The sequence below is a fragment of the Canis lupus genome, chromosome 23, assembly GCF_048164855.1.
Source record: "Canis lupus baileyi chromosome 23, mCanLup2.hap1, whole genome shotgun sequence".
Taxonomy (NCBI): domain Eukaryota; kingdom Metazoa; phylum Chordata; class Mammalia; order Carnivora; family Canidae; genus Canis; species Canis lupus.
This window is the reverse complement of record NC_132860.1, coordinates 9,332,100-9,359,625: the sequence shown is the minus strand read 5'-3', so window position 1 is coordinate 9,359,625 and position 27,526 is coordinate 9,332,100. Positions and strand designations below refer to the sequence as shown.

The 27,526-nt window shown below is 47.8% G+C and overlaps 1 protein-coding gene and 1 non-coding gene across 2 annotated transcripts in view; one reads left to right on the top strand and one right to left on the bottom strand.

Moving 5' to 3' along the window:
* NAV2 (neuron navigator 2) overlaps window positions 1-27,526 on the top strand; it is a 727,084-nt gene that overhangs the window by 16,529 nt on the left and 683,029 nt on the right. The gene's annotated exons all lie outside the window — the stretch shown is intronic.
* On the bottom strand, window positions 22,477-22,628 carry LOC140615649 (U12 minor spliceosomal RNA). Its single transcript, XR_012016141.1, has one exon. It is a non-coding gene; the product is annotated as a U12 minor spliceosomal RNA (small nuclear RNA).

Below are 27,526 nucleotides of genomic sequence, written 5' to 3'. Positions count from 1 at the left end.
AGTGATTCTTAGTTTAAGTTAAAATATTTCTCTCTCTCTTTTTCACTGATATAATTAAAGATGTAATAAGCAGAAATCCTCAATGACATGGGAAAATCTTAATGAAAGGCAAAAAGTATCACAAAGAATTGTCGTTCTTACATCTTGTGCATCTCACTCCTGTAAACCTGTGTTTCATCAATTGCATAAAGTCTTTCTTCTTCCCAAGCCACTCAGTTTCACGTTTATTTTTATAATCTTAGCAATACTGCATTGTTTGGCACTTGGGAGGGGATCAGTAAATATTTGCGGAATGAATGAATGAATGGGAGTCAACGTCCTGAATGGGTTGGGGGCCAGGTAGAAAGGGAAAGTTACAGCTGTCTCCTGACACTCTGCTGGACTCGGTGACATAGAGCATAGCATGTTAGAAAGGAGCAGGCTTTAATTGTCTTTGGTTTTGTCATGCGAGAAAGAGTGTCTGGAAGGATTGCTTAGAGGTAAATATCTTGCATTTGTGTGTCTTTGTGTATGGGGTCTCTTAACTGCGAAGACCTAGTTTTATTACGGTGAATCTATTATCTGCCCCCACCTCCGCTCCCAGCAGAGATGTGCCTTTTTTCTTTGAGTTTCCGTGGGTCCATGGTGACAGGTGACCTGGAAGGTCACTTCATTGATGTCTGTGTGAGTTGATCATTTAGAGGTGAGATTAGAGGCAGGGACAGTGGTTCAGATGCACCCAAAAGGGCATGTACTGAATAAATAAGCACAAAATATGCCCTTACATATTGCAGCACCATGGGACAAATTATGAGAGCGAGTAATGAGTTAAGGATGGAGACAGTATCCTGTTGAAGCCTGTGGAATGTTCTAAAATGGAGACTAATGACAGAGCCATTGATTAGAAATACCTGGTCCTACCTGGGCCCTGTTTGTCCAGAAGAGAGGGTGTATACTGGTAGGTTTATGGTGCCATTCTTCTTGGTGATTCTTGCAGAGCAATGGGATGGCATTCAAAGGGAGGAGTTTTGTGCAAGAGGCACTGGCTGAGGTTGGTCCTTTGAATGTTAGCCAAGGTGGTTTGATCCTAGTATGACCCAATGACCTCACTGATCAAAGTGCCACAGTAGACTGCATGCCCCATGCTGTGAATTAGATTATTATTCTACTAATAGTCATTTCTCTCTTGCCAAACTCCTGTGAAAGGAGGGTACTTTCCTGCCCCGCTGGCATTGGACTTGGCCAGTGACCCGCTTGACTAGTGGAGTGTGGATAGAAACTCAGTGTGCTAGCTCCAAGCATTGGCCTTGAGAGGCATAACTTGTTTCCACTTGCCCTTCTGGGAGCTTCTGACTTCTTTGTGAGAAGAACATGTGCCAGCTAGCTGCTGCCATTCCATCCTGAGCCTCAGAAACACAGGAACAGACCTGAGGCGGAGCTGCCCGTCAAACATGTAGACCTGTGAGTGAGAAATAAGTGCTTGTTTTTGTACATTGTTGAGATTTTTTTTTTTTTTTTTTGGCTGGTTGGTATGTAGCTGCAAATGCTGACTAATAACACCCTGGAATCACAGAGACCTTTATTGGGCAAAGTGTGTTGTTATGTGTGATGGTTAATAGTTACCTCAATTGACAAAATACAATAATACAATGGACAAGAAAAAAAAAATCATTAGATGCAAGGGTTGTTACTGTTTGGTCCTACAGCATTTGCATCAGAATTACCTGAAAAAAAGCAGTTCTGATCCATACCCACCAAATTAGAATGTCTGGGAAGCTGCATTTAAAAATGCATTCGGTGATTCTAATGTGCACTGAAGTTCAAGAACTGCTTTCACAAATGGATTAAAACCTGTGACCACTTCCATTAACACCAAAATCAGAGTCTGCAGGAATGGGTTGGAGGAAAAGCATTTTTATGTAATTGCACGAGCTTTCACTTAAGTTCTCTTAGGGAAAAAAAAAGTTTATTGTTTTTTGATAGTAGAAAGACACATGTGCTTAGGAATCCACAGAAATTTTAAGAACCAGTCTTCAGAAAGGACAGGAAATAAGGCAACTCTAGGTCCTGGCCATTCTTTCCTTCTTGGCTGTCATGTCACCTCTCTGCCTCTGTTGGAACATCCATTCTTTTCTCTTCTTCCTGACACCTTTCCTCCATTGCTCTCCATAGCTTCTCTCGCTTCCCTCTTAGCTTCAAGGCTGACCTTTATCACCTCTACCCACCATTGCCACCTATCTCTCTCAATATCCCTGTCCACCAAGAACTTCCCTCTGTGTTTCTTTGTTCAGAGCCATGAGATAATCTAATCAGCCCATCTCAACTTGTCCAGTGTAGAAGCGAGCCCAGAGATGGGGGTCAGCCTCTAGATTGGCTACTCATGAGTTCTATGTCTGTTCCTGGGCCAATCAGCTATGGCTTTGGTGACACAGGTCACAAGGTACATAGCCATGGAGGGTAGAGTCCTCCAAGAGGAGGCATGCACAGAAGGTAGTGGTTCACATCCCTTCACCATTGGATAGAATTTGGTAGAGGAGGCTGGAGGGGAGAAGGGGTGGACAGTCAGGGCAGTGATGGAATCATCTGTTGAATGTTGGTCTTTCTCACTGGATTGTCCTTGACTTCACGAAGCTCAGAGCCCAACAGAGTAACCAGGCATTAAATGAATAGTGAAGCAAATCTCTACTTGGGTCCTAAAATTGACAAATGGGATATATCAGGGAAGGTGGAGCTTGCCACAGTGGAAAGCGGGAAGCCAGACAGCAATTAGGAAAGTGCAATTAGAACAATCCGGGGTTCAGTCTCCGCCTCAGGAAGTACTGGCTTCTTGATCTTGGGCCAGTTTTTTTTAACATCTCTGAGCCCCACTCAGAGAAAGTGGATACTACTGGTTTCTACCTTATAGGGTATATTACATGAAATAATGTGTACATAGCACCTGGCATTTGCACTGGTGCTGACCGAAAGTGAATTCTCCTTTACCCGTCTCTGAGTTCGTGCTAAGCCATGAGAAGTTGCACTTCATTATTGAGGTCTTAGGGGTCTGCTTTGGGACCACCGTTCCTTGTCTACAGAAGTCTGGAGAAGAGCCACACTTTTGAGAAGTCTTGGATGCTAATCCTGGTCCATCGCTTGGAGTGACGGTTATGACTGGGCGAGTCTTGCCTCTCCCTGGGCCTCTGTTTCTATTGCACTTGTGTGGGAAATTCTTTGACTCGCTGGTCCAGCCTTTTGCTGGCATCTGGTATGTGGGTCACTTTGGGGGGATCCTTCTGCTCATAAGGTGAGGAAAGGTCCCGGCTGTAGAGCGTCTCCCTCCCCGACCACCTTCCATGATCCTGAGGCCATTACCCTACACCCAGGGAACCAGCTCACTTTGCTGATTGAGATCAAGGGTGCTTGAAAATGGGAGCTCTGGATGCACACGCTGCCCTTTCTCATGGCCGTCAGTCACCGGCAGGGCCAGGGTAGGACTGTAAAGAGGGAACTGGCAAATAAGCAGTTTGCGTTACTAGAACAACATGAAGCGCTTTGCTATGGTAATTGAAAAAAAAAATCTATTTTCTGTCCATGTCCCTGGAGTATCTTTCCATTTGGATTCCTAGGAGTCTCCAGATCTTACTATGAACACAACTGAGGAGGCAGAAGGGATTCACCCCCTGGAGTCGAGGTGTAAGGAGAATCCTGGGCCCGCAGGATGGTGTCCAACAACGGATGGTGGATCTCGGCTAGATTAAGGAGAATGGGGTAGAGGTACAGGGGACCCGAGTGAGGTCAATGCAGATGGGAAAGTAGGAGTGGACTGGAGAGGCCATTGCCTCTGAGGCCTTGGGGTACAGGTGCTTTCAGGACACTTTAACTTGAATCCTTATTTCAATAGGACACGAGAGGGGGCACCATTGTACCCATTTTACAGATAGGAAAATAAAGGCTCAGAGAAGCTAGGTATCTTTCTCTTGGTTCAACAGCTGAGAGCGGTAGACTGGGTGTTAAAGCCAGCTCTGTCTGCATGGCTTCAAAGCCTGTGCCCCTTTCCATCAAACACCATTGATTCTCGGATGTTAATATACCACTGACCTGATTTCTGCCATGTGATTATTATCCCATATCTGTCTTTAAATTGACTCACTTAAAAAAAAAATGTAGCTTGTCACAGGATAACGTAAGTGAAATCCTGGATTTGATGGGCTACTTATTTCTTCTTTCTAATATCCATTATCATAAAACCATGGCCCTGACATTTTAATTTTTTTTCATTTTACAATTTTTAAAGATTTATGTATTAATTTGAGAGAGAAAGAGAAAGAGCGAGGGAGAGTGTGTATTGGGGAGGAGCATAGGGAGAGGGAGAGAGAAACTCAAGCAGACACCGGCCTCACCACCCTGAGATCATGACCTGAGCCAAAACCAAGAGCCAGATGTTGAAACCCAGAGTTGGATGCTCAACCAACTGAGCCACCCAGGGGCCCCATGGCCACTACATTTTTAAAAAGGAACCTCAGTTTGGGAAACAGTGTCCTGTACATAAATAACAATGTAACAACAGTAGCAGCTCCCAAGTGTTGAACACTTACCATGTGCCAAACACTGTGCAAACGCAGCCTATCCTAGCGGAGTAGAACACAGGCTCTGTGGTCAGCCCTGGGTTTGAAACTCAAACCTGCCACTTCCTTGCTGTGGGACTTTCAGTGACCTAGTTAGCTCCTCTGTACCTCAGTTTCCTCATCTGTGCAACGGGGATGGTAACAACCTTCTAGAGCTGTTTTGAGAACCCAGTAGGTTAATAACACTTAGAAGAGTGCCTTGCGCTTAACTGAATGCCGTGAAGTATTAGCGATTATTCATTCATTTATCCAATCATCCATATATTCGACAGCTAATATTTGAACATCAGAGACCATTCTGGTATAATCTTCTCAGCAATCCCAATGATGTGGGTATTACTATTGCTGCCCTCTTCATTTTACAGATAGGGAAACTTAGCGGGTGTAATTTCCCCCAGTTTCCCACAGCTCAGATGTGAGGAAGCTGAAAATCAAGCCCAGGTATATTTAAAGCTCTGCTACCCACAGAACACTTCTTCTGACCCCAAATGTGGGTTGTGGGATTTTTTTTTTTTTTTGACGCCAGGTTTTTATTTTATTTTCCCCCACACTGACCAATTCTCTGACACCAGCTGGGTATCCTTCAATTCAGTTGAATTCTGACACTACCTACCTGGAGTTAGTGTCAGACCTCACAAGTTTAGGGCTGGGTCCCACAAGACTGCCCCTGCTTCGGATGCCAATTATAAGTCCAGACCACCCGTACGTCTGACCAACCAGCGTTAGATTGTGGGTTCCTGTGATCCTCTCCTTGGGTTCGATAATTCATGGGAATGGCTTACAAAACTCGGGAGAACGATATTACTATCGTCAGCTTATTATGAAGGATACAACCACCAAATGGAAGAGGTGCATAGGGCAAGGTGTGTGAAAGGGGTGTGGAGCTTCCATGCCTTTTCTGGGTGTGCCACCCTCCCATCACCTCAATGCGTACACCAACTTTGAGGCTCCCCAAACCCCATTGCTCAGGGATTTTTATGGAGGTTCCATTGCATAGGCGCAATTGATTAAACCACTGACCATTGGAGAGTAAGTCAGTCTCCAACCTCTCTTCCCTTCCTGGAGGTTGAGGGGCAGGGGGTTAAAAGTTCCAACCCTCTAATCACACGGTTGGTTTCTCTGGTAACCAGCCCCATCCTAAAGCTACCTGCCCCCCCACCCCCCAAGAGTCATCTCATTAGCACCTGATTAGCTGATACCCAGGTATACCACATCCCTCTCAGGAAATTCCAAGGGTTTTTGAAGCTCTGTGCCAGGAGCTGGGGATCAGGGCCAAATATGTATTTCTTATTATATCACAGTGTCATAGAAGCCTTAGCTGTTTTGTTTTAATTTACTCTACCATCTGCCATTACTGCCTCGCCATGAAGGGAAGCCCTGCTTCCCAAAAGAGCGATGCCTACCCACTTATTTCTCAGACACATGGCCAGACCTCATCCTCTCGGGCCGACTGAACCTCCTCACCTAGTTTTCTGAAAGCAGCCAGGGGCACCCTGTCTATCCCTGTCTTCCAACTTTGGTTCTAGTTGTGTGTGCGTAGGTCTTCCGCTACAGTTCACCTGTTGTGACCACAGCATCTTTGCATCCCCCACAGTATGCACCCAGACTCCTGGAGCCCCTGCACGTAGTGGGCAGTCGACACGTGTGGGCCCAGTGACCTGAGCCAGGTAGATGCTCCCATAGCAGTAAGCATGAATGCTAACAAAGCCTCGTCCACAGGCAACTTGCTTTCCAAGGTACGGGAGTTAAGGACCTGTTTTCCATTGTAGAAAATCATGGCCTCCTTTACAGATGCCACTGTAGAGCTCTTTCACTCAGAACTTTAGAAAATTGTGGTCTCTTGTTACTTTGGATGAATTTCTTCAATATGCAAAGCGAGGTTTACCCTACAACGTTTTTTGACTTTTTATCGCCTTTCATAGGAAGATCTCTGGGCAAAGTCTTATCATTAAGCACACCTGAGATTCCTTTTGAGGGCAAGAACTTCACCTCTCTCCTTCTTTTGGAAAGAATGAACTAGAAATGATTCTACCTGAGGTGTTTTTTCAGGTGTGTCTAGAGCACAGTTTCCAAGGATATGGATGACGTAGTACGTAGAGGCAGAGCTTGTGTTTGGGCTGTTGTGGACAGGACTGTTTCCTCAGGGAAACAGAGGTGGTATCTGTCCACTTGTACCATATCGCCCCCTTTTCTCCAACCAGCCACCCCTAGCCACTCTCCAAGATTTGCCTCCACTTGAAACCGTCCCTATCTCTTCTCTCTTGTTCTTTTCTTTTTAAAAAGATTTTATTTATTTATTTGGGGGGGAATGGGAGAGAAAGGGGCAGAGGGAGACGGAGACAGGCTTCAGCAGACTCCACATAAGCACAGAGCCCAATGTGGGGCTCAGGCCCAGGACCCTGAGATCATGACCCACCCAGGCCCTCCTCTCTTGTTCTTTCTTCTCCGACTCTATTCAACTGTCTCTTTCTTTTTCCTACCTGGGCCTTTATTTCATTGAGTCGCATGTGGGTTAAGACCATGAGCTTGGAGTTGAACGATGGAGTCGAACGATGAAAATCTCTGCTCCGTGGCCTTCACAAAGGGACTTCATCTCTCTGCCTCACCTTACTTCTCTGTTCAGTGGGAAAAACAATAGCGGCCATATCCTGACCCTATTAGGATCAAATGAGATAATACAAATGTTTAGCGGGTACCCGGTAGATGGTAACTATCCAGGAAATGCTGACAGGAGCAGAGACGGTGGTAGTGATGGGAGTTGGATTCCCAGCTAGAGTGTAAGATGCTGGAGAGCAGCGACTGAGTCTCGTTTTTGTTTTTATCCTCCAGAGTTGGTCATAGGCCGCGCTTACAGCAGTGCTCCATAAATACCCGGGGGACTTAAAGAAGTTATAAATTTCAAGCTTTCCCTTATGTCTGCTGAATTAGAATTGTATTTAAATAAATTTAATGTTTGCCCGGTACTTAGACCCTACAGAGGGCACGTGTCAGTGATTAAATAAAGGGTCTATTCACAAGTGTTTATCTTCTTAGAGTAAAAAAGCACCTGACTAAACCTGCTTCTGCGCTTGGCCAGCTAATGCAGAGGGTAAGCCCAGAGGGAGAGCCACCCTTGCTCTTTTAGTGTGAACTGAAGCAGGTCTTGTTCTCCAAGCAGCCAGAGAATTAGAAGCAGCTCTGAGAATGGGGAAGTCCTGTGGGAGATGCCAATAACCAAAATTATCTCTCATTTCAGCGGCCACTCACAAGATCCCCACCTGGCTCCTTCCCCTTGGGGGCTGACCTCTCTCCCCTGTGCCCTTACAATGGGCCCAAAAGGGCTGAGGAGGGAGCGGTCATCAGGGGTCGGGTTACCAGGAGGCATGATGTCAGGAGACTGTGGCTCCCTGGAGCTCAGGGCTGGTGGTGCAGAGAGGCAGCAGTGGCGCCTGAGGGCTGTACATGCCCCATGGGGCTCTTCTAGGTCTGCAGCTCTGGGAGGTCAGAGGGAGGGCTGTCGAGGGGCGCCCCTCACTTGTAGGGGGGCCAGGGCTGCTCTCTCTGCTCAGTTCGCCTAGGAGAGTTGCGTTTCTGCAGCTTTCCCTGTGAGGCCGGTTTGCAGAGGGGAGCCAGGAGCTCCTACCTGGACAAGAACGTGGGTGTTGAGTTGAGGAAAGGCTTCGGGTCCCTGGGATGGGCTTGCTCCAGTGGCCATTGGTGGGTGGGAGGCAGACGGATGTCCTGGGAAGAGCTGGATCCACAACCCAACAGACCCCTGGGCTAGGACCCTATCCAAATTGCTTCTCGGCTCTGGGCCTGTTTCTTCATCTGTAAAATGGGGAGAAAAATGCTTCTCAGAGAACACTGAGACCGTCTAAGGCATAGTGAGAGCTTGATACATAGCAGCTCCTTGCTACGCCTGACTCTATCCCACTACTCCCAAATATTAAACAGACAACTAGCTAGGGTTTAATAAATAGCTATAGTTTAGTAGCTGCTAGACTGTTCCAACCATGGCTTGTGTCAGCTATGCACTTTTTTGGGGGGGCACCATTGAGGGCAGGTTTCTTAGGTCTGGTTGGTTTCCCCGCTTTGATATTTGGGGCTTTAAATCTAGAGTCATTGTTGTGTACACAAGGACCCTGAGGCCCAGAATTGTCATGCCCAGAGGAACCCAGGACCAGGCCCTCAATCCTTGTCACACAGCACCATCTGTAATTTGTATTTGCTGTTCCCTCAGCAACCACCTACTGACCATGCTAGATCTTTTTGTCCTCCTTGAAGATTCAGATCAGGAGTCACTTCTGGGAAGCCTTCTCTGGCCACCTTCTTCCTGGCTGGGTTGGGGGCCCCTCCCCTGTACTTCCAGGGCCCCTAGAGCTGACCCCTGTGGTGGACTTCTCACACTTCATTGTGGACAGCTGTTTCCTTGTCTGTCTCTCCTACTTAGGAATGAGCTTTTCAAAGATTCAGGCCAAGTCTTACTTGTTCGTGTATTTCTGGCCTCATATCTGGCACATTGTAGGTTCTCTAAGAACTTTTCATGCAGTGAATGAATCACTAAATGGACAAATGCAAGGATATAGGGTATTGCCTATGGTGGTAGCTTTTTCAGAAAGCCTCCGATAGGCTCTATTAAATAAGATGACATACCTCTAGCCCATCTGCCCTTGGAGGCTTCTCTGCCTCCCTGTGGGATGGTATCCCCCCTAGTAACCCATCCTGCCTGAGCTGTGTTTCCATCCTTGTGGGCCTAAGGACTGGAAACCTTCCCAAAGTGAAGCTTAGAGAGGCCTGATATTTAGGGTCTGTATTAAAGACAGCCCCAGCGGCTTCCTCGTGGCTCCGTCCTTGACTAACGGCCTTACAGGGGCTGAGTTCCCAGAAGACACAGTAATGGAGACATCATTCTATTGCACTCCAGAGCTTAGCATAAATAATCCTGGTGTGCATTCATTCATTCACTCATGCATTCATTCAATGCGTTCAATGCATTTCTCCTCCCATTAGGAAACATAATCACAAAATGACTGTATATAACTTTATCTCTCACGTGGCTCTGGTGTCACTCAGAGTAGGCAATTAGATTTTTCCCAAAGGCCAGATTTAGGGGTCAGGAGGGCAGGCTGATGGAGCATTGACAAGTACTCTGATGTCAGCTTTAAAACATGCAGGAGAGTCCTGAGGAAGTAATATGTCCCCCCCCCCCCCCCCCCCGCCCCCGGCCATACACATGCTCCCAACCTCCAGTAGCAGGTTCGGGGATGCAACTCTTCTCTTCCCTTCCCCGGGGCAGGGAACAGCCAGCCAGACCCAGAGGCCCTGCAGGATTTGAAGCCCTGAGAATGGTGGCCATGATAATTCTGCTCTCCTACAGACACAAATAAGCAGGCTTCCTCCTTCCAAGCCAAACCTGCTTGTTCATCTTTGGGTAAAGTCAAGCAAACCGGTAGGACACAGAATGGGGCTCAGCTCCCCCCCCCCACTTCAGCAGGATTGTGAGAAGCTGGACCTGGGGATGTGTGACCTTGGAAGAGTCATTCTGCTACTGTGAGCCCCTGCTTTCTCGTCTGTATGACGAGGCTAGGTAATTCCAGTCCCCCCCGCCCCTTGTAACATTGTTTGGAGGATGAAATAGGTCATGCTTGTGACAGTGAAAAGGAGACTGACAGCTCATGTTCCTTGGGTGCTTCTTTAATCCCAGACACTGTTTCCATTTATAAATGAAAGACCTGAGACTCGGGGAAGTGAAGTGCTTTGCTCAAAGCCACACAGCAAATAAATAATAGCACATGGATTTGTTGTTTGTCTTACCAGAGCCTAATCTTTTCATTGCTCTGCCATTTCATGTTTAAGCTGTGTGACATTGGGCCTTCCACTTGCCTCTCTGGTCTTGAGAGTAGCATCTGAAATGAGAGACTTGGTCTAGATTAGTGCTAAAATTCCCTTTTGGCTTTACATTCCTGCTTTCATTTTAACAAAGGGTGCATGCGCACACCACCCTGTGACTCTTGCTTCTTCTAAGTCCGGTGTCTTGAGCATGAAGGACCTGACCGTTTGTAGCCTCAAGCCAAGAAAGTGTGCTGGAGGAGCAAGCAGATTGCAACGCACATCTAAATAGCAGAGCCGAGCCTGCCTAAGTGGGAAATGGATGTTGTAATACAAAGGCAGTTAGCGGGGTCCTTGGAGGTTTCAGCAGGATGTAATTATGGTTCTTTAAAAAAAGGCTCGCATATGTTTTTGAGCAAACTTAACAGATGCCCGGATGTCATGTCTGTATTCTTTAGGGAGTCTAGGATGACTAATTTTCTACAGCAAGTTTGCATAGCACATTGGAGCGACCCATTGCAAATCAATTCCTAGGGTGCAACTTAATGAAAGCTTTCATTGACGATTCAGATTAATAATCTAAGAACCTTTATAAAATGACCGCAACTTCGTTTCTGCCTGGTGTTCTCTGTGTTTGATAAACTAGATGGATCATCCTCTCTGTGCTATAGTTTAACGTGAGCCCTTTTTCCATAGCCACGCCTGTTTACAGGGATTGAGGGTTTTAACGCTGTGTGGTTGACTTCTGGTGCAACATCCTTTGCAAACTTTGGGGACTTCCTCAGAGATTTTCTTTGTGCTGTGCCCTTGGGAGACCTTCTTGATGGTTTTGCTACCATTTGTGTGTGTGTGTGTAGAATTAAATGCACATCGATTCTAAAGAATCAATGCCCAGTTAAGGCAGTTCGGGGGCCATTTCCAGACCCCAGCATACTTTATCTGGAAAAGTCTTTTGGAGACCCATGCCCCACCCCTCCACCCCCCGGGGCTGTTGAGAATATCGAGCACCTGCATCAGAAAATCGAAAGGTAACAAGCCTAGTTTCCTTCGGTGGGCACCTTGACATCTTTTTCCTCGTTGGAGCTCTAACCAGTCTGATACATTTCCAATTGAATTTTTGGCAGCGAGTGATTCTTGTTCCCAAGACCAGGTTGAGGCCTTCTGGGTTCACTTCTCTGTACTGGTTGCCTTGGAGCCAAGACGTTTTCCCCATAATAATAATAAACAGTTGAAAACAGTTGAGAGAAGCCTCGCACGTGTCCAGCTTGGGCAGAATATCAGCCCTTCAGTTGCCTCCAACTATTCATAACCCTCCATAATTTCATTGCCATAGATTCCCCCTCCTCCCCGACGCGCTCTCTCATTGGCCTGTTGCCCATATCCCGTAATTGTGCCCGTAACCCCCCTGACCTTTCCTTTGCTGAACTTGATTAATAATGTACTCGACACATTTCCCTGTTGCATCAAATACCAATTTGGCCTGAATGGGTGAAAGAATGGCTAATGAGGAAATGGTTAAGTCTTCTTATTGGACAAGTCTTTTCATTGAGTTGGTCTTGGGAGATGGGGGAAGCGAGGGAGCTGCATGATAACATTTTGTTCAGCAAGTTTTGCTCAAACTCTGCTGCAGAGTCTGATTCTAATTACCCAGATGCAGCTTTTGTGCAGGAGAGAGTATGTCATCTGATATCAGGGGACTCTGAGCAGTAGAGGCCTCATGTGACATCGCTTGGTGGCAGGTGCTCGCCCGCTTCTCAAATGTTTCTGCTAAATATTTTGGACCGAAAGGAGAGTAATTACAACAGGGAGTCGAGTATATATTTAGGAAGGAAGGGGGAGAACCGTCCTCTCTTTCCTCTGAAACTTTGTGTCCTGAAATGACCCAGGAATGTGCTAAGTCAGAGGATGGAGTTGGGTAAGCATGGAGGAGGACATGGCGCCGGCACTTGCTGACTCTCCATCCTGCACAGATACATCATTTGCAGTTGCTTCAAAGGCTGGGTTTGCTGACAGTTAACGCTAAGGGGACATGTGCCAGGAGAAGTGGCTTCCAAGCTGTGTAACAGCAGTCAGCTGGGCTCTCCAACTCTGAGTTTTGGGTAGACTCTGCAGCTCCTTGGGAAGAGGCATTGCCTTGAGATACCCATAACCCCAGAGAATGTCAGTGGTGGAGGATCTTTGAGACCCTATAGACCAAGCCCCCATTTTACAGATGGAAGACTGGGGTGGGGGGTGGTGGTCCTTAAGCACATTGTCTTGTATGATCTTGCCATTGTTGGAAAAGAACTGCAGAAAAGTGGAAACAACTTCATTAACCAAGTTTTATTGTGCACTTATTATTATCATGTGTTACTCCATACTAAAAATTCCATGTGCGTTATTTCATGTAATCTTCAGAAAAACCTCAGCTGGTAGGTACTGTTTCTCATCTTCACTTTACTGATGGGGCAATGTGGTTTTGAGACAGTAACTTTCAGAGGAGCCTGCACCCAAACCTCACCACCTGATGCCAATCTTCATTCCGAATCACCATGTTCTTACCACCTTCTGACTGAGCCTAGTTTAGCTTCCCCTCGTTTTCTAGGTAAGGACACCTCTAACTCCCAAAAAAAACAAAGAGAAGCAACTTGCCCAAGGCCGCTCAAATAGTGGAAAATAATTGTTATTGCTATTGAAAATACCTATTGAGCGCTTAGGGTGTACCAGAGAGTGTGCTTTCCATTTTCTCATTTGATTTTTACCATGGTTCGAAAAGGAGGGCGGTACCATCAGGTGAGGTACTTGAAGGCTGGGGAGGTTAAGGGTAACTTGTCTGGTGATTAGTTAGTCGGGATTTCAGCTCCAAAATTCAGTTCTCCTAATTCTGGTTTGTGAGGCCTGGCATCTCAGCATCCTACACACACCCATTTCCATATCTCACTCAATCCTCGTGGTAGCCCTGCAGGCAAGGAGCCAGGAAACCTGCATATAATCCTAGCTTTGCTATTAAATGCATCATGTGCTTTCAGGTAAACCAGTTCCCCTCTGTCTCAGTTTCCTTGTTTGTAAAAGCGGGGTAGCATCCTATTTATGGCCACAGATCTTATGAAACCATGAATGTGCATGTGCTTCCCCAGCTGAAAAGTGCTCAACGAGGGATTATTTTGGTTCTTTCCATTAGGTCCCTTTATCCTTTGAAGTCTGGCAGCTTTCTCTGGTGCTCCATCCATTCAGATCACCACTGGAGGGCCCACATTTGTTGTGAGTTAGATGACAGCTGGGTTTGTATTTTCTTCGGATGGAGCGTGGCCTGGATCTTAAATGGTTGTCAGCGAGACCTTTTCTAGCTGCTCAGAGGGACAACAGAGCTGGGCTGCCATTGCTTCCTCCGGATGTCTGTGAATGCCTGCAGAGGGGAGCGGGGGGGCCTCCAGCACCAGGTCCCCATGTCCCCGAGCTTGAAGGATGGTGCACAAAAAAGAATGGCTCCATGCTGAGTGAGCCTGAACCCTGCTTCAGAATCCCAGCCCGCCGCCCGAGCTGGTGGAAAGGCCAGGCCTGTGAGGTTTGGGTAATAAGTAATGCTGAGAAGTGGCTACAGATACCAGGTTTCAGGGCCTCCCTGCTGCGGCAGCAGCGTATCATAAACATTTCACAACATTTGGCCATTTGGGCTGTTGGGGTTTCTAGGAGAAATTCGTGTTAACCCTAACCAGTCTTTTTTTTTTTTTAAACTGGGGTGGGGAATACTGGTTCTTTCTCCAGTCTCTGCTGATTTCCCCCTCATCTGAAATCCTGTGCTACCGGATTCTCTCTGAAACTAGAGGAGGCAGGTAACATTTTCGAGAGTCCTCTCTTTGCTGGACACTGTGCTAAAACTTTAACCTATGTTACCCTGTATCATTCCTGCAAAACCAGATCGCTCCCTCTCCTTGCAATATTCACATTCTCTTGCTTTTTCTGCCATACTAATGGTTTCACCTCATTAGTCCAGTTTCACCTGAACTAATAACGTTCAGCCTCTTTCATTGGCTCTTTCTCTGAATGTCACGTGCCCCTAGGCTCAGTCCTCAGTCCTTTTTTTCTCTTCTCGAGGACTTCATAGGTGAGCTTGTCCAGCCCTTAGGCTTTACCTTCCATCCTTGCTGTGTTAACATCTGTGTATGCCTCCAGACCCAAGTGTACACCTGTGCCCCGGGCTCATACACCCCACCTGGAAGTCTAAAAGAAAGCTTTGCTTCTGCCTGCCTCTTCACCCTCTTTTCACTTACCATGAGGCACAGTGACCTTTGGGCCATTCCTTGAACCTGTCTGTGACTTCCATACCTTAAAGTCTTTGCACCTGCCATTCCCCATGCCTGGAAACGCTTCCCCCAGTGTTCGCATGGCTGCCTTGCCCTCCCTTCAGGGCACCTCCCCTGAAAGATGTGGACTGGATACGTCATCCAAACCAGCTCCTCCTGCAGGACCCCTACTTCCACTCTGTGCCTGTACCCTGCCCTTGTTTTTTGGTCAGAGCACTTACCCTATCTACCGTGGCATCGCATGCTGATTTGTATACTTGTTTGCTGATGGTCTCCCCCCACCCACCCATGTAAAATCCACAAAGGCGAATGCATTATCCTGTTCACCTCTGTACCTGGGATGTGGCTGCACGTGGTCAGGGGCTGATGAATGTTTGTTAGATGTCGAATGAAAGAATCAGAAGAGCAGTAAGGTACCCAGTTTTATAGGTGAGCAAGTGGAGGCTGAAGGAGGTGATAAACCCCAAACCACAGGCTTTTTCCCCCCTCAGAAAAGGTATAATGGTTTTAATCAAGATCACCTACATGATAACACTACATTGAGTTATTCTGATAATAATTTATATTATCAAATTAATTATGATCATATCAAATGTATTATCAAATCCTTAAACACGGATAGATCTCTCTTGGCTGCCCAGACAGCAAAACTCAGTATGTGCATTTCATAGCAATGCAGGTAGTGTATTATGACCATAATTTACCACACGTATGACCAATCTGTTTTTACCCCTGAAACATGCACTTTTCTGACTTCACAAATAATCTCGTTGTCTTATTTATTATGTGTACAGTAATTGGCACTTGTAACTCTTTGTCAGCTCCAATAGATGACCATTTATCTAGGAATCTAAATACCCGATGCATTCAAAGATAATTTTTCTTAAAAGGTCTTTAAAAATAATGATCTGTTTATACAAAACCCCTCGTCACTGTCCTCGCCTAAGGATGATTTGTCACAGTGCCTGGTGCAGGATAATGGGGGTGACCTAGGGTCAATTGGATGGTCCTGGGGCACCATGGTGTATCCTCGCGTGGCACAGAGTTGAGGGATCCCCAGTCACTCCCTGTGCTTCTGCAGAAGCCGGTTATTTTGAGCTTTTATGTTGCAATTATCTAAGCATATTTTATGTATCCATTCTTACCCTGCACAATAGGAAGAAACAGCAAGAGAATCCAATTAGAAGCTGCTGAGCTGGGTCAACTCCTTTCCTTCTTTCTTTTTATTTTAACCGTCTCTCCTTTTGATCTTAAGAAGGCTGAACTCTGGAAATATCATGAATCCAGGACAGTTCAGAATCTGGATATTCAGAATATGTAACCTTCCCCTCACCTTGTCCCCCCGCTGTTTGTCCTACCTGGCACTTTGGCGTCCTTGATATCGCTTAATCCCCCTACAAGGGTTTTTCTTCTCTTTGGATTTGATGCTTATCCCTGTGCCTTTATCAGGACCTTGCCCCACCTCCCTTCTGACTGGCGGTCCTTCTGGCACACAAAGACGGACTTTGATTGTATCTGACGCTTTCGGTTGGATGCTGCCTGGCTCACCCAGCCTTTGGATGGGGACTAGGACCCTGACGTCCGCCTCTCTGGCCACATCGACAGCTGCTCCTGGACGATGACACTTGCAAATTTTAGCCCAAGGCAGGCTACCTGGAGCCACTCCCTACTTCTTGTCCAACTTCTTGGACATTTGTCCAACTTCTTGGTTGGTGGCAACCAGTTGTGCCTTTCCACAATCCCCTCTACACATCTGGGTAAAGATTCTTCATGAAGTTATGGCAGGAGATGCCTACAGGAGCACCATTTTCTCGCTGCAGCTGCTCAAAATCAGACATGTCTAAATTCACCCTGGAGGAAGGTGGGTATAGACCAGAGACCACGCATTGAGAAAGCAAGGCAATGACTGCATTGCTGCTCCCTTTCCTTCCATTCCAGCAGAATGCTTCTGGGCTGTTCTTTTCCTAGGGTTTGCATTTTAATTACTACCCCCTCCCCTTCAAGCTCAGCTCTTGTTCTGCATCAGTCTGAATTTCCTGTTCTCCAAGCCTTGCCCTCCTATTAAATTAGGTACTAGAAGTTTCCAACAGCTGACGCTGTTCTGGGGAGTACAGTTGGCAGTCTCTGTGCATGACCTGCTGGGTGCTGTGGCTTGCATGCATCTGGATGTATCTACAGAATTACATGAGAGCCTCGTGCTTTCATCTGTGCAGGTGTTCAGGTCCCGTCACCCTTACCTAACAAAACACTAAGGTCCCCTGGAAGGTCTCAACAAAAGAATCCCATGTTATTGTCTCTTGGCATTCCTGTAGCTCTTTATTTTTTTATCTTCTGGTGCTGATGGTAGGTGGGTATGTGCTTATGATTATTTTATTAGCCTTTCCTCCCAAGATTCATTTTTATTAAAAACACAGATATCACTGTAAATATCTAGGCAGGGTGGCTGAAGAGGATTTCGGGAGAGACGAGGCAAAAGAATTGAATGTCTCTAGGCGTAACCTGTTGCTTAAACAAACAGCTACAATACAGCCACAGACTTTTTTCTTATAGGTGGCCTCTAGTTCTCATTCAGGTTGGGTGTGACTGCTAAAAGCTTGCTGTTTTAAAGCCAGACATGCCACGGAGGAAAAGGCAAGTTTACGGAGATTGTTTTAGGAAAATTCATGTTTTCTACTTTCTATAATTCCTGCTCAAAATGTTTCCTAGTCATGCATATCTGGTCAGGCGGGCCAAGACATTTCCTTGTTTAAGCTAAGTTAAAATGGGTTTTCTTTTGTTTGCTGTTGGAAGCATCCTAATTGGTAAATACAGGTACCATGTACCCAACACTCGGTAGGTTACAAAGCACCTTCACAGGGGTGATCACATTCAAATCTCATGACCAGGTTGTAGGTACATTCAGATTCCCTTAGCACAGAAGAGGGGCCGGAGGTTCTGAGGGATGGGAAAGCCATCCAGAGCCATATTGCCAATGGTGGTGGACCTGCACTTGAATCTAAGTCTTCCCTTTGGGTTTCAAGTTCTTCCTACAATTTCACACTGTCTCACAAGGAAATAGGCTTGTTTTTCTGCCCATCTATCCATCCATGCATCCAAAACCATTCATTGAGGACCTACTGTATACCAGACAATGTCTAGAATGCCCAGTTTGGCAGGGAAGGTAGTGAGTGAATAGAGGGATAGTTATAGAAAAGTATGACAGGTGCTCAGGCATTAGCATCCGGGCTCTGGGAAAATAAAGGAGGGACACCTGGCCTGAATCAGTAGTCAGGGAAAGCTTCAAGGAGGAAGTGATGCTAAAGCAGAGGTTTGACATGTTTGTGTATTTAATAAGCATTTATTTTCCCTGAGTGGTATGTTTCCTATGCACCACTTTTCTGCCCTCCCATTATGGCACTCTATGTTGAGCTCAGTTGTCCAGAAAGTAGTGGGGTGGAGATAGTTCCAGAAGGAATAACATTCCCAGTGTTCTCGAACTTTAAGTGATAAGGTGGCCCAGAGAAGTCTGTGAACGCATGAGGTGGGCAAAGGGCACCAGACAAGAAGGACATGGTTCTGATCCTATCTTTTTTTCCAGATCTTACTTTCTTGTTAGTAGCACAAAGGGTCTGGACCTGTAAAAAGCTGAAAAGTATTGACTGTGCTGTCTCAAGCAGGTAATAAGAACAGGGGACATAGGGATGTGGTCCAGGAGCTTGGTGGGGTGCTGCCCCAGCTCTCCAGTAGCCTCATGCCTTTGCACTGGCTCTTCCTTCAGCCTGGAGAGCCTTTGCCCATCTTGCCCATCCATTAACCTCTAGTTCATCCCCTGCTCTGTTCTGCCCATTTCCAGGCAGATATGGAGGCTCTTCTCAGCTCCCACAGAGCCCTGGGCTACAACGTGCCTGTGCCTCTTACCGTGTTTGGATAGTTGCATGCTTGACTCTCCATTAGGCATGGGCTCTGTGGGGGTGTGACCACCCCTCTTCCCTCTGTGTTCCTCGCACATAGAATGTATGGATGAAAGGTGGTGGACCGTGGACTTGGGTTTGATCATAGACCTTTGAGTTGGAAGAAGTTTCCAAACATGACTTGGGTATTCAGAATAAAGTACTTTCGTACCTAACGTACAGACAAAACTCTCAAAGCCCAGAGAGGTTAGGGGATTTACTGACAATGGCCAGCCGGGTCTCTGCTTCCTAGTGCAAAGCTTGGGCCATCCCACCAAGACCCCCAGGATTTCCACCTCGTCTCACTCCTTTGGGAAACTAGAGGAGGCGTTTTCTCTGGGAAACCTGAAGGAGTCAGGAGCCAGGGTCTAACAGCTTGTGGAGAAGGATGGGAAGCGAGTGAAGATTCATTTGGGTAACAGCCTTCTGAATAGATTAAGACGGTGGGGCTGGGGGAGGCAGGTGGAAGATGAGGGGGGCAGCATTTGACGGGGCGGAGCTGCCTGGGCCTGGAACTAACAGCTCCTCTCTGGGGAGGGCCGAGAGGGTTTCCCGGAGCGTGTGGGAGACCAGCTCCCAGCGCCGTGAAGTGGTGTGTACTGCACACACACCTCTCCCCCTGCCCTGGCATCTGGATTCCCACTTCCAAGTTGCAGGGGACCCTTTGAAGCCATCGGAAAACAGGGTGGGGCGGGCTGCTGGGGGGGCCTGCTTCATTCTTGTGTGCAGCCCTCGGTGCTTTGGGGTGTTATTTCGTTCTTTGTTGCTCTACCCCTGACCTGATGCCTTGGCAGCGTGCCTCTGGCTCCACGGGGCCCCCGCGCTTCCCGGGCTGCTGCTGCTGGTCCAGACCCCGCGAGGGCACCTTATCAGCGCCCTGGCAGGCGCGGGGTGGCGGCGCCGTGTGTGCACCGGGTCCCTGATAGCTGGCCTAGTGCAAAGCTGGGGACAAATGCTGCTCCGATCGCCACGGGAATGGCCTGTGGAGCGCGGGGTGGGGTGCCCGGGGGAGCCCGGGGGGAGCCGCTGGCCCGGAAAGCGCTCCCTGTTGCAGAGGCCGACTTTGTCCCCCGGAGCCTCCAGGTGCCCGGCCCAGAACAGGTTGGGCGCTACCTTTGGTTGTGTCTTTCTGCCCGGAGAGAATGGATGATCCGTACGCACATTCCGGGCCCTGTGAGGGGGTTCTGGCAAGAAGTGGGCCGGGCCAGCCGCTGAGCACCCTGGGGACGGGGCGTCTGTTGTAGTTCTGGGGTCCGCAACCCGGGCTCCGGGCTCGCGTCAGGCACGTGGCTCTGCGGGTGCTCGTGGGCCTGGGGCCAGCCCTGCCCGCTCCGTGTTGGTGTGGTCAGGCAAGCCGCTTGCCCTCTCCTGATTTCCTCTCCCAGCGCGTGCCGGGACCGGCCCAGAGAGGTTTCCTGGGGATGCTGCTGCCCAAACGGAGTCTTTTTTTTTTTTTTTTTTAATTTATTCATTCATGAGAGAGAGACAGAGAGAGAGAGAGAGAGAGAGAGAGAGAGAGGCAGAGACACAGGCAGAGGGAGAAGCAGGCTCCACGCAGGGAGCCCGATGTGGGACTCGATCCCGGGTCTCCAGGATCACGCCCTGGGCCGAAGGCAGCGCTAAACCGCTGAGCCCCCCAGGCTGCCCCCAGACTGCGTCCTAACGGAGGCGGCGGCGGCAGCGGAGCTGCACGGCGTGCAGGGGAGGTCAGCTCCCTGGGCTCATGTAGCCGCTAGGGAGGCCGGCGGGCTTGCCCCGTGGGTCAGGGTCAGGCAGGCCACGTGGAGGGGGTCAGGGAGCGGGTCGCCCACGGCCGGGGACAGGGTGCAGAAGCCGGGAGGGTTGGAGAGAGAGTAAGCGCAAGGCCCGTTACCCGACAGAGGATGGCAGTCGGGTGGGGAGCCACGAAGCCGTGACAGTGACCGGAGAAATTCCAAGTGACCTCTGGAAGAAGTGTGTGCCCAGGCCTGACACTCGGTCACTAGGAAATGTCCGTCTCCTTTCCGTTTGCTGGTCATGTTCTGAAGCAGACGCCTGAGGGGCCGCTATGGAGGGAGGGGTAGGGACGGGACAGTGGCAGTCGCCTTGGCCCCGACGCCTGCTGGGCCTGGCCCCCTCCGCCGCCCTGGTTCTTCTCTCCCCTAGCATCGCCCGACCGGCCGTGTCCCTGGGGTGCTGACCGCATGCCCGTGGGTACTTCTCAGGGGGGTTTCTCCGCCTCCCTCCAGACGGCCTGCGTTGCCAGGGACCCCCGAGACCCGCGTGCCTTCCTCCTGCCTCTGCTGTCTGCGTGGGACCCGGCAGCCCCACTCACCTGCCCACCGAGCCTCCCCAGGGAGCACTTCCTGCCTCCACCAGCACCGGGAGCTTAACAGGCCCCTCCGCAGCACCCACAGAACATCTCAAAGGACAGATTTAATGAATATTTTGGGTAGCTATAATGTCTATAATTATAGACATTTATAATAACGTTATATAATTAATATCCTGAACTATAGTTGCGGAAGGGATAAATACTGCCGGGATGGTTTTTACCTTCCCGACATCCCTTTTGTTCTGATCCTCCTCACCCCCTGGTTGTTGTATTACTTGCAATTAGCCATGTAAGCGGAATCTTTTTATGCAAACAAATAAAACTAATAAATAATAGAGTACGTCTTCTCTTTGCTCTGGAAACAATCTAGTTGGCCTCAATGAGATCTGAACCCACACAGCAATATTGATATCCATCAAGCCTGTGACAGTGGGATTCTCTCCATATCGGATTTCCTTAGGCAACTGGTGTCCCCTTGCATTAGATATATTATCCCCGGGGCTCTGAAAGTCTGGCACTAGCTGGAAGTCGTGCTGGACCACGACATGCTTGGACTGTCTCCGGAATTTCTATGTTTTGTCATCTAACGCTCAGGAAGTGGAGTGCTTCGGAGGAGGTTACCGTGAGCCGCGTGGGTGTGCAAGGAGGAGGAGCTTCCATCTCCAGCGACCCTCCGTGGTGTCCTCTGTGACTGCAGGCCAGCAGCAAGTGACGGAGCCTTCGATTTCAGGGCAAAGTATCGGTGGTCGGTGTGCTCTAAGGTTATGACGCCGTGGTTGATGTGCCCACTGGGCCCAGCTGCGGAAGCAGTTGGAGCAGGTCTTCTGCGTAGGTTGTAAATACAAATCTGATCGTGTCTTGCCTGCTTGTGATCCTCCGTGGGCTCCTGGTCACCTCTACAAAATGTCCAAGCCCTTCAACTCAACAAAGAGCTCTTCGATGAGGGTGACTAGCTGCCCCACTTTGCTTGACACTGGGGCGGGGGGGGGGCGGGGATGGGATTCCTAGGATGTGGGACTCTCAGTGCTGAAAAAGGAAAGTCAGGGCAAATTGGCTGAGTGGGCCCTCCCTGTAACCACAACCTAGGCTCACCCCTCTGCAGCCCCAATTCCTACACCTCTCCATCTAGTGGTTCAAACTGGGTTGTAATGGTTCCTTGCTGTTTCCTGCCTCTTTGCCTACACCCTTGCTCTTGGCTGCCTGGAAGGCTGCCCCAGCAACCCTGTGGGCCTGATTTTCCTCTTCGTTTAAGACTCAGCTAGGGATAGCCTCATCTGGGAAGCCGTTGCTGACCCTGTAAGCTGGGGCATTTCTCCTGTCTGAGCATGTCCTCATCCTCACAGCTGTCGGGCTATCCCTTCATTATCTATTTCCTGGTCTCTCTCCACCACTGGACTGGGAGCTTGGTGGAGGCAGGAATATGACCTATTAGACTCGGTACTCCTGGCACCTAGCACAGTGACTGGACATAGGCATTCCTTAAATGATTAATTAAAAGATTTTTCTTAACTCTTTAAATATTTGAGTGAATGGATGAATTTTTTTTTTTTTTTTAAATCTGGGCAGATCGTTTGGCTCCCAGGCATCCCACAAAGTAGGTGGGTCACTTTAGGGGCGACCTTTACCCGCTCAAAAATTCGTCTCACATTAGCAGTGAGGATTCGGGCGTCACCCCGAATCGTTATTTTCCTTACTCGTAAGTTTAAGGCATGAATGGATGAATTTAAATACAGTTCAGGCATCGGTGGACTTGCAAAACTGTGCACTGGCATTCTACCGACAAGCATGTGGAGCAGTTCATGGGAGATAGGGAGGCCCTGAGTCTTTTGAGGGACAAGGTGGCTTAGGGCCACCAAACATACTGTCCAGGGAAAATGGGACTGGGGCTGGGGAGAGGATATTGAATGAGAGTGTTGGCAGTCTGAGGCTCTGACGCATGCTGGTGTCCCGGGAGCTGGGATGGGGAGAGAGAGAGGACATCCCGGGCATAAGTGAACCAAATATAACATCAGGGCAGATGGACGGTTATTGGTGATTTGGCTCTTTGGGGCCAAAGAGATATGCTTATCTAGGATGTCTGCCCAAATAGGGGTTGGGTTGGGGGAGAGACAGAGAGGGAGGTAGGAGATCTAGGAAGGTGACCAGGACACAGAACTTATGAGATTCCTTTTAGAGAGGCCCTGTCTGGGTGTCTAAGGGCAGAGGGAGCTGTGAGGCCACCAAGCAGGACCTAAGAGGATGAAGGCTGGTGTGGGCAGCATGTCCTGCGCCAGCTGGGTGGTGGCCAGGACTAGTCCACAGGCTGCTCAGTGGGCCCGTCACCACCTGGCCTCCTGGTGGGCACGCTGCTGGAAAAAGAAGTCTCCCAGGCTTCTGAAGGGGCTGCCTTGTGCACTGGAATTCTGTGTGCAGGATGAATATTTCAGAAAGGCAGCTGGGAAAGGCAGTGCCTTTTTAATCTAAGCTGAATAGGAGCCCGAGGGGGAAGGGCACGGCGTCCTCAGGAGTGGAATAATGTGCTTGCAGCACCATGCTCGCCGTGCACAATGGGACAGGGGCTGAGTGCAGGAGATGGCTTTGGTTATAGAATTCTTTTCCCCTCGGCCAATAGTGAATGAGAGCCTGGAATTGTCGGCAGTGACCTTCGACGGCAACACAGGGTGGGTGAGGCGACTGTGCCGCCCCCGATGAATCAGAACATGTCGGGGGCATCAAGCAGGCCTGCCGTCCACCGAGCGGCTCGCTCTGGCCAGACGCTGGGCTGTGCTGTACGTGAATGACTTCACTATGTTGCAACAAGAGCCCAGTGGCAAGAAATGATCACTCCCACTTTATAGAGGAGACCACCGTGGCCCAGAGAAGTCTGATAACTTCAGAGCACTTAGCATGACGCCTGGCAAGGCATCCCAGCCACGGTAGCTAAATTTCAGATGAGGTTTGATCTGTGCCAGCCATTGTGCCAAGTACTTTATTATGATTATTTTTAAAGATTTTATTTATTTATTCATAAATAAATAGGCATCCCTTATGTTATCCCTAATAACAGGCAGAAGGAGAAGCAGTCTCCATGCAGGGAGCCTGATGTGGGACTCGATCCCGCGTCTCCAGGATCACAACTTGAGCTGAAGGCAGACGCTCAACCACTGAGCCACCCAGGTGCCCCCGTCCCAAGTACTTTAAAGATATGGCACATATAATCCTTACAACCACCTGTGATATGGGTGCCATTATTCGCCCCATTTTCCAGATGAGGAACCTGAAGCCGAGGGTTAAGGAGCTTGCCCAAGGCCACACAGCTAGTAAGTTAACAGCCAGATTTCGAACCTAGGTAGGCTGACTCCAAAGTTAGAGTGCTCACCCATTTAGGATACTCCCTTGTATACAGAGCACACTACATAACCATTAGCTTCTGTTACTGTTATCAGCTCCCCACGCCCCCAAAGCACACAGCTTGGGAGTGCACTGAACGTCTTTATTAGGCTGAGGGAGGGATTTGTGGATTTTGCCAATTAACTGGGGGTTAGTAAGAACAGCCAGTTGCCGTCAACACAGTGGCAGATCCTGTTAGAGCCTGGTCGTATCTGTGTTTTCTTTCTGGGCTCACAGCCCCATTGCACGTCCCTGCCTCCTTTGCAGGGAAGTGGGGCCATGCCAATGAATGCTAGCCAACAGAATAGGAGCAGAAGGGATGTGTACCACATACTTGCTTCCAGCCCAAAATAATCCTCCTGTCTGTGATCCTAGAAGACTTAAAGGAGAGTCACAGGTGGTAGGAGCCTGGGAGCCTGAATGACTGCATGGAACACCTCCTGCCATGACCTCCCCCCTGCCCACCTTGCTGGCCTTATGATGAAAACATGGGGCCGTCTCTATTGGGTTAAGTCACTGAGATATACTACTATAGTGGTCAGCTTCTCCTCCACCAATAACATAGAGCTTTTATAAAAGCCCTTAAGAAGGGCCTTTTTTGTTTTTTTGTTTTAAATTTTATTTATTTATTCATGAGAGACACACAGAGAGAGAGGTAGGGACACAGGCAGAGGGAGAAGCAGGCTCCCTGCAGGGAGCCCGATGTGGGATCCCAGGACTCCAGGATCAAGCCCTGAGCCAAAGGCAGATGCCCAACTGCTAAGCCACCCAAGTGTCCCCAGAAGGGCCTTAGCCCACTTGTGTACCACATTAAATAGAGGCCGAGAGAGTGGGGTTTCGAAACAGCACAGGCTTTAGGTGGGACACAAGTGAGTTCTGATCCCGGCTTGTGCCTCAGCAGCCCTGTGCCTCAGCTGGGTTGTTGTGAGCGAGACATAATGCAACTAAAGCCTCTAGCACGGTGCACCCGGTGCATACTAGCTTCATAAATGTTAAAGATTTTTCCCTTTAGTAAAACAGCAGTTGTCCAATATGTGTCAAAACCCAAAATGTTTGCATGGCTATTAACCAAGCAATTCTACTTCTGGGAATTTATTCTAAGAAAATAATCTTGGATGCTCAAAGATTTAGCTATTAAAATGTTTATCTCAGTGTTGCATTTAAGTGAAAAATTGGAAGCAAGCTAAATTTTCAGCAGTAGGAAATTGGTTAAACTGTGGCGCATCTATTCAATTGAGAACCACCCAGCCATTAAACATTATGGAATAGAAGGACATGCAATGATATGAAAAAAATATTCACAGTAAGAATGTGGAGCAACCAAATTACAAAATAGTGTATATTCCATGAACCCATTTTTCAAAAACAAAAACAAAAGCATAGATACATATATACAAAAGAAGAGACTAAAAGTTTATACCCTAAAATATTAAAGAGTTAATCTTTGGGGAGTGCGGTTGTGAGTTTTGAGTTTTTTCTCTCCTTTGCTTATTTGTACTTTCTAGGTTTCCTATTCTACAGAGGCATTATTTTGATAAAAAGAAAAAAAAAACTAAGTTATACAAACTCTTTTTTTTTTTGGCCTTGTCTGCATTAGCCATGACAGGCCTTATCACCGTGTGTGACTGTTCTTGGACTATGTGAGAGACAAAAACAAATGTGAATTGACACAGGGTATCTCTGGAAATATCTAGAATGGGGTTGTATTGCTGTCATTTGTGGTTTAGTTGGGTGCTGGTTGTTGGATGTCTAATATCATGGGTATCATGTGCATGTGGGACACATGCGCACATGGAACTTTCTACTCCTCCCTTTGCCCAGAGAGTGCTGCTGCTGGTGTAAACCTTGTCCTTGACCCTAATGTCTGTGTACCCTGAGACACTCTCCAGGTACCCAGTGGACATGAGCTCCTTGGGACAGACTAAGGACCGCAAGATGAAGAATGGAAACTCCCAGCCTTAATATAACAAGGCATCTGGCTCGGAAGCACGTGGTGCAGCAGCCTTCCCTGGGCTTGATACACACTCACCACTGGCTTTCTTACACCCCCAACCCCACCCCCCTCTGCCCTGAGCCGGGGACCGATGGATATATAGGAGTGTGTTTCAAGCTTGTCAAAAACACACTTTTGCAGAAATAAGTGAACCACAGATTGGGAGAAAATATTTTCAATGCCTACATCTGGCAAAAGGACTCCCATCTGGTATATATAAAGATTTCCTACAAATTGACAATAAAAAGGCAACTCAATAAAAAGGGGGTAAAAACTTGAATAAGCACTTCTGAGAAGAACATACAGGAATGACTAATAAGCACATAAAAGGAGTTCCTCAGCATTAGGAAACAGGAAAATGCAATTTAAAGCCACAATGAAATACGATTTCATACCCGTTAGAATGGCTTAACAAAACAAAAAAAGTATGATGATTCCCAAAGTTGGTAAGGTTACAGTGCAACTAAGATCTCAGTTCATTGCTGTTTGGAATCAATTTAAATTTTCGTTCATATGTATTCTGTTCAAAATCATTTGATTCATGTGATAAGGTAGTTTCTGGATAAATATGTTTATTTATTCATGCACTGATACGACGATTGCGTGGAGTTCATGATGGATGAAACAGAGTTCATGTCTTCAAGGACCATATATAGATACTTTGCAAAGTGAAGCCTCGTTAAGTCAGCCACCACATAGCTAGTGTTATTACCCATATTTTCTTGATTCTCAGATATATGTACTAGTGTATAAGCAATTTCAAAATTAATCTAATAACTGAAAAGAAATGTTTTTTTGTACCAAAAATAAGAGTCTCCAGGCATCTTTGTCTGCATGTCATTTTTTCACACTTGGGCCTGGCTTCCTCAGGAAACAGACAATTTTTACCTTTTTGCACTTTGCCTACACGTTTAAATGTTTTGAAAAGAAGTGCATGGGAGTGCATGGTATTAATGATGATATTGTTCCATCTGTTCATGCTCCCCCTCTTCCCGCCAAGTCTCTTCTTAAATATAGCTGCATTTTGACCTCTCAATCTAAGAAAATTATCTTAGATTGATACAGTCTTAAGCCATAAGTTGTCAGGGCTTTATTTACTTGCCAAAAGCCTGGATACAAGACAAAAGTTAAACCACTCAATAAAATTTCTTTTGTTCCCAGCGTTGAGCTGGGCGCTGTGGGGTGACATAGAAGGAACAGCTCTGATATGAGAAAGTGATATAAATTTATAATGAGAAGAGCTCTGA